General features: G+C 34.9%; 1 long non-coding RNA gene and 1 pseudogene across 2 annotated transcripts; both read left to right on the forward strand.

Annotated features, from left to right (window-relative positions):
- LOC146908786 (uncharacterized) lies at nt 1-6903 on the forward strand. Of its 2 annotated transcripts, XR_015018418.1 has the most exons (5): nt 31-321; nt 491-561; nt 1972-2035; nt 5269-5339; nt 6750-6903. It is a non-coding gene; the product is annotated as an uncharacterized LOC146908786 (long non-coding RNA). The 2 variants fall into 2 exon arrangements; XR_015018419.1 differs by lacking the exons at nt 5269-5339; nt 6750-6903 and having other exon boundaries at nt 1-321; nt 1972-2269.
- A 263-nt stretch (nt 6904-7166) lies between these two features.
- LOC146908787 (secreted RxLR effector protein 161 pseudogene) lies at nt 7167-7811 on the forward strand (annotated as a pseudogene).

Here is a 7811-nt window from a genome sequence, read left to right on the forward strand (position 1 = left end):
AAATAGATATATGTAGAATGTACTAGACCCACACGTGGGAGAAAAAAAAAAAACATAACACCTAACTTTCCCATTCCTTTCTCCTCTTAACTCTCGTTAGCTCTCTGTCCCTCATTCCTCTTCTTCCATTTTTTTTTCCCTTCCTTTCCCAAATCAACCAATTTCATCACCAAATCAATCATCCTTAAGAATAATTGATCATCTAAGTAAAGCAACTTCATATTCAAGCTCTATTGGTAGAATTTTGGGGGTTATGGTTTGTGCTTTGAAGTAGGAGGAGAGTACCCATATTGTCAGAGTTGCTCATTGAGACTCTTTGAGGTATATTTATCAACTTACATTTCAATTAGTGCATATTTAGGTATGATTAGTGAGTTAGAAATTAATTTTTAAGATAAGAGTATGTGTTAGAGGAATTTTATGGTTATCTATGGTTACTAAAGTCGTAGAATGGGTTTCTAATTAATGAGGAAATATTATTGATGCTCAGATATGACGCTGGACGCTTCGAATGCTTCTCCAGGGGTGGTAGGAGAACACACTAGTTGATTCGTTATAACTGTGAGTTGATAACAATCATTATCACTTATTTTAATTATCGTATTATTGATATTTTGGTGATTTTACAAGTTAAAGTATTTATCAAAATGGGACACACGCCCTTTAAACATTTTTATTGTCGTTGAAATTTATGTTTAAGGTCATGAATATTGATATGGTATCTATTTGAACTTGTCTATGAATTATTGAGCAAAGGTTTTGAAGTTGAGATTTGGTTGCATATACAAAAATGGTTTGTTTGAGAAATATGCTTTGTTTTGTAAATTATTTTGATACTATTATACACTCCATTTGGATTTGAATTTGGATTTTCGATTGACCTATGAATTATAAAGTAGTGGAGTAAAGAATTGAATTTGATTGCATGTATCTTGGCACTAGTTTTTCATACGTTGTGAAACATGGTTTGAAATATGCGATTTGGATTTGAATTTTGATTTACTTTATGATTATAAGTAGTAGATTTTCCATTGAGTTTTGATGGTACATATTTTGACATAAATTTTGTTACGTTGCGAAATATGGTTTTAGACATGTGTTTAAGAATGGTGTTTTGAAAATTACGGTTATAATGACGACGACCTAGGTGCACCTAGTATGTGATTTCAATTAGGTAGTTACTCCATTAGATGGAGCCGCCCCAATGGAAAGGCCGCCATTAGGAGGAGAGGGCTATCAATGAGAGGTTAACTCCCTAATTGAAAATGTTTTATACTTTGTTTTGAGTCGAGAGAAAAGAGCTATCCGTTAGATGGAGCCGCCCCTATGGAAAGGCCACCATTAGGAGGAGAGGGCTATCAACGAGATGGAGCTAGTTCTCGATTCACCCATTTTGAATATTTTCACTAAATTGAGTTTACTATACTTTAAAACATTTTTGTTTTGAGTCGAGAGAAAAGAGCTATCCGTTAGATGGAGCCGCCCCTATGGAAAGGCCACCATTAGGAGGAGAGGGCTATCAACGAGATGGAGCTAGTTCTCGATTCACCCATTTGATTATTTTCACGAAAGTTGGATTTTTATACTTTCTTTAAAGTTTATTATTTTCTTATTATTAAATGGAATTTGATTTTATATTCTATTTGGATTTGATTATTTCGATTTCTTTTTCATTATACGCGATTTATATATTTTCTTTAAAGTTGTGGATTTGGGTTCACTTCTCTACGACATTGGAATTTTGATATAGTCTTATTTGTTTTGATAAACTCACAAAGATTTTCAAATTTTCATGGTACACTTGATTGAAAGTTTATTACATTTTTATACGGTTAGTAACTTTGTAAATTACAATTTGATATGAGAAAAGTAAATAATCGTGCCCTTGTGTGTTTCCCTTCTAGTTGGTGGTGGTTGTTGTCTCTCACTAAGTCCTTGTGACTTACTCTTTCATTTTCTATTTTTTTTCAGATTTCCAAGCAGCCAAGTAGGAAACTGCTAGTAGACTTGAAGTTCATCTGTGTCACTCTTGGTGGTAGGTTTCCTTGATGAATGTCTCTTTTGTTTATGTATATGTTGAATCAGAGTATCTGCAGCTATTTGGAGTTTAGGAATGTTTTATTCTGAGATGTACAAAGATGCAAATATGTTATTTGAAACTCTGGATGAGAACACAGGTTCATAAAAAGGATTAAAATCTTGGCGAATGTTCAAAATACAGAGGATACTCTGTCGAAATTTCAGTGGATATCAATTTATAAATTGTAAATTATAGTTGTCAAGTGTCGTCAATAGGCTTGCCGGACTAGAATGTTCTAGTTCGTGCGCCGGTCACGATTGTGAATTTTGGGTCGTGACAAAGTTGGTATCAGAGCTCCGGTTGTAGGTCCTAATAGCTGCAGACGTAGAATGAAAATGGATTTTTGCGTGTAAATCGTGAACCGCGGCACCATTTACTTGCAAAAATCTATTAGCATTCTATGGTAGTGTCACTTGTCCAATCCTGTGATTTCTTTTGGTCTTTGATCGGTCTCACTCTTTTGTCATCTTGTTATATATTCGGTCAATTTTCCTTCATTTAGTGAGGGTGTCACCCATTACCAAGATCTCCACTAGAAGGGAAATTAATTCCTTATGGGTTTATTGCCCAACCTTAAAACCTTAGTTAAAGAGGTCGTCTTTTGGGACATACTCATGGTCGACGTAAATCAAATGATGGAGAATTTGCGTTCATGTCGACGAACGTGGCTTAGTTATAGGATTAGCTAGTGTTGAAGTGTCAATAGGAAGGCGAAGATTGCTATAGGTATTACAACAACTTGTTTGGGGGTTGCTGTTGGAAAGCAATAGGTTAATCTAAGACAAATACATCATGACAGTTGTAAGAAGTTGGTTGAGAAGCAGCCGACAAATCCACCCACATGGACTTAAACCATTACCTTTTCTAAGTTTGGTGTGTGAGGATCCGCTGCAAGTCATTGACGATGTCGAGAGGTTATGAAGGGCATTAGGATGCTCAAATATAAAGAATAGGGAGTTCACATATATATTGTTTTTAAAGTACGAGAGGGAACAATGTAAACCCGGCATAAACTGAAAATTGTTTATGACACTAAACCAATATACGGAGGAGCTTATAAAAGAATGAAGAATAACCATAAAAGAATGAAGAATAACCTTATTGTTACGGGTAATCCATACACGTTGGGCATAGGGGCATAGGGGCATTTGTAGGAGATATACAACCTTTAGTTAACTCACAGTCACAAACACAAGAATACATAAATATCATTTAAATTTTGTTAGTTTGTTTGGTGAAAAAGAAGATAAGAAAGTAAGAAACTTGGTGGTTCCATCAAATCAGGAAGGTGAAAGTGAAGTGGAAGTAAGGGATGGTTGTAGTAGACAAACCTTCGTAGATTCAATTATGGGGCATGTAGATTATCAACTTTTCCTTAGAGTAATTTTGGTTCTACATTGGTTGATTTGAATCTGAATTTTTTTTTAAAGATGGTAAAGTATTGTTTTAATAGGGTCAAGTAGGTCAAAAAAAATAGGGGGGGATCGTTCTTGGCAGTTACGACACATCCATTAGCTAGTCTTGTATGAACACCGATAGCTTTAGCATAGATTTTTGATAGGATTTGAGCATGAATCGGTTGTCTGTCCAGTGAGCCACCTTAGCCTATTACTAGGTAGTGAAAGTTGAGATATTGGGTAATCACTTTTATCCTTTTATGGAAAATCTGGTTAGGTACCGTACCATATTATTTAACCTCAGGTTTAGGAGCTAACAAGGTAATGTGATAAAAAGTAAATTTATAAAATTCTTAGTTGATTTTGATGACGTTTTGTGAGCAAGACTTAGTTTACTGCTCTGTTTTGGAAGTCTTTCAAATTTGAATTGGAAGCCCGTTTGAATCTCAGTAGAACCTTGATCCTAAGAATGATTCTTAATTAGTGAAAGTTATACACATCCTAGAGGATATTCTTCGTACTTTGTTCTTGAATTTTGAGGAATTTAGGATTGATATTTATCTAAGATGGAATTTGGATATAACAATAGTTACCAATCTAGTGCTCAGATGTTACCCTTGGAGGCTTTGTATTGTAGGCAGTGTAATTATTATATAGGCTGGTTAGAAGCTTGAAGAAATTGATTTAAGATGTTATTTCAAAGGTTAAATTGATCAAAGATAGTTAAGTAATAGCTTAGAGAAGGCAAAGGACTTAGGTCGACAAGAGGTGCTTCCTTTCTATTCACAGTTGGAGAACATTTATTTTTACGAGCATCATTATTGAAAGGAGTTTGCGGTGTAGTAGAACGACAAGATAAGATCAAAGTTCTCTGGGACGTTTAAGATTGTAGCTTATAGTGGGGTACTTCCACCGGATCTCTCAAGTGTTTGTCGTGTCTTTCATATATCTATGCTTTAGAAGTACCTTTATACCTTTCTCATGTGGGTATTATGAAGATGTGCAGTTAGACAAGAAGTACCTCTATAGTAGATAAGGAAGTGAGACGTTTACGCTCAAAAGATATTGTTTCGGTGAAGGTTCTTTGGAAAGGACCGTCCGGCGAAGAAACCACTTGGGAACCCGAAGAAGTAATGCGTGAAAGTACCCATATTTATTTGAAAATCAAGGCTAGTAGTATGTATGTGATAATCAAAAAAATTCGAGGACGAATTTTCTTAAGGGGGGAAGAATGAAACACACTGTTTTAGTAATTGGAAAAAAAAAAAATTAATTAAATTAAGTTTGAGAAGTATTAATAAAAATAGATATATGTAGAATGTACTAGACCCACACGTGGGAGAAAAAAAAAAAACATAACACCTAACTTTCCCATTCCTTTCTCCTCTTAACTCTCGTTAGCTCTCTGTCCCTCATTCCTCTTCTTCCATTTTTTTTTCCCTTCCTTTCCCAAATCAACCAATTTCATCACCAAATCAATCATCCTTAAGAATAATTGATCATCTAAGTAAAGCAACTTCATATTCAAGCTCTATTGGTAGAATTTTGGGGGTTATGGTTTGTGCTTTGAAGTAGGAGGAGAGTACCCATATTGTCAGAGTTGCTCATTGAGACTCTTTGAGGTATATTTATCAACTTACATTTCAATTAGTGCATATTTAGGTATGATTAGTGAGTTAGAAATTAATTTTTAAGATAAGAGTATGTGTTAGAGGAATTTTATGGTTATCTATGGTTACTAAAGTCGTAGAATGGGTTTCTAATTAATGAGGAAATATTATTGATGCTCAGATATGACGCTGGACGCTTCGAATGCTTCTCCAGGGGTGGTAGGAGAACACACTAGTTGATTCGTTATAACTGTGAGTTGATAACAATCATTATCACTTATTTTAATTATCGTATTATTGATATTTTGGTGATTTTACAAGTTAAAGTATTTATCAAAATGGGACACACGCCCTTTAAACATTTTTATTGTCGTTGAAATTTATGTTTAAGGTCATGAATATTGATATGGTATCTATTTGAACTTGTCTATGAATTATTGAGCAAAGGTTTTGAAGTTGAGATTTGGTTGCATATACAAAAATGGTTTGTTTGAGAAATATGCTTTGTTTTGTAAATTATTTTGATACTATTATACACTCCATTTGGATTTGAATTTGGATTTTCGATTGACCTATGAATTATAAAGTAGTGGAGTAAAGAATTGAATTTGATTGCATGTATCTTGGCACTAGTTTTTCATACGTTGTGAAACATGGTTTGAAATATGCGATTTGGATTTGAATTTTGATTTACTTTATGATTATAAGTAGTAGATTTTCCATTGAGTTTTGATGGTACATATTTTGACATAAATTTTGTTACGTTGCGAAATATGGTTTTAGACATGTGTTTAAGAATGGTGTTTTGAAAATTACGGTTATAATGACGACGACCTAGGTGCACCTAGTATGTGATTTCAATTAGGTAGTTACTCCATTAGATGGAGCCGCCCCAATGGAAAGGCCGCCATTAGGAGGAGAGGGCTATCAATGAGAGGTTAACTCCCTAATTGAAAATGTTTTATACTTTGTTTTGAGTCGAGAGAAAAGAGCTATCCGTTAGATGGAGCCGCCCCTATGGAAAGGCCACCATTAGGAGGAGAGGGCTATCAACGAGATGGAGCTAGTTCTCGATTCACCCATTTTGAATATTTTCACTAAATTGAGTTTACTATACTTTAAAACATTTTTGTTTTGAGTCGAGAGAAAAGAGCTATCCGTTAGATGGAGCCGCCCCTATGGAAAGGCCACCATTAGGAGGAGAGGGCTATCAACGAGATGGAGCTAGTTCTCGATTCACCCATTTGATTATTTTCACGAAAGTTGGATTTTTATACTTTCTTTAAAGTTTATTATTTTCTTATTATTAAATGGAATTTGATTTTATATTCTATTTGGATTTGATTATTTCGATTTCTTTTTCATTATACGCGATTTATATATTTTCTTTAAAGTTGTGGATTTGGGTTCACTTCTCTACGACATTGGAATTTTGATATAGTCTTATTTGTTTTGATAAACTCACAAAGATTTTCAAATTTTCATGGTACACTTGATTGAAAGTTTATTACATTTTTATACGGTTAGTAACTTTGTAAATTACAATTTGATATGAGAAAAGTAAATAATCGTGCCCTTGTGTGTTTCCCTTCTAGTTGGTGGTGGTTGTTGTCTCTCACTAAGTCCTTGTGACTTACTCTTTCATTTTCTATTTTTTTTCAGATTTCCAAGCAGCCAAGTAGGAAACTGCTAGTAGACTTGAAGTTCATCTGTGTCACTCTTGGTGGTAGGTTTCCTTGATGAATGTCTCTTTTGTTTATGTATATGTTGAATCAGAGTATCTGCAGCTATTTGGAGTTTAGGAATGTTTTATTCTGAGATGTACAAAGATGCAAATATGTTATTTGAAACTCTGGATGAGAACACAGGTTCATAAAAAGGATTAAAATCTTGGCGAATGTTCAAAATACAGAGGATACTCTGTCGAAATTTCAGTGGATATCAATTTATAAATTGTAAATTATAGTTGTCAAGTGTCGTTAATAGGCTTGCCGGACTAGAATGTTCTAGTTCGTGCGCCGGTCACGATTGTGAATTTTGGGTCGTGACACTAGCGCAGTGGGAGCTATCATGTATACCATGACTTGTACACGTCCTGATGTCGCTTATGCACTTGGTGTAACTAGTCGATATCAAGCAAACCCAGGTGAGGAACATTGGAAAGTGGTTAAGACCATTCTTAAGTACTTAAGAAGAACTAAAGACCAATTCCTCATCTATGGAGATTCTGAACTAAAACTAAAAGGTTTCACTGATGCAAGTTTTGCATCTGATAGAGATGATAGTAAATCTATTTCAGGCTATGTCTTCACCTTGAATGGTGGTGCAGTAAGTTGGAAAAGTTCCAAACAAGCTACAGTAGCAGATTCGACTACTGAAGCCGAGTATATAGCAGCAAGTGAGGCTGCTAAAGAGGCTGTTTGGATGAAAAAGTTTATATCTGAACTTGGAGTGGTCCCTTCGATAAAAGATTCTGTACCATTATTGTGTGACAATAATGGAGCGATTGCTCAAGCAAAGGAGCCAAGATCACACCAGAAATCGAAACACATTCTTCGAAGATATCACTTGATCAGAGAGATTATTGAACGTGGTGACGTCAAGATTGAAAAGGTGGATGGAAAAGAGAATGCAGCAGATCCATTCACCAAGGCACTTGGCATAAATGTCTTTGACAAGCACAAGTGGGGAATAGGATTGAAATACATGAATGATTGGCTCTAG

The sequence above is a fragment of the Medicago sativa genome, chromosome 7 (genome assembly GCF_051527215.1).
Source record: "Medicago sativa cultivar Bolivia chromosome 7, Bolivia_mono, whole genome shotgun sequence".
Lineage (NCBI taxonomy): Eukaryota > Viridiplantae > Streptophyta > Magnoliopsida > Fabales > Fabaceae > Medicago > Medicago sativa.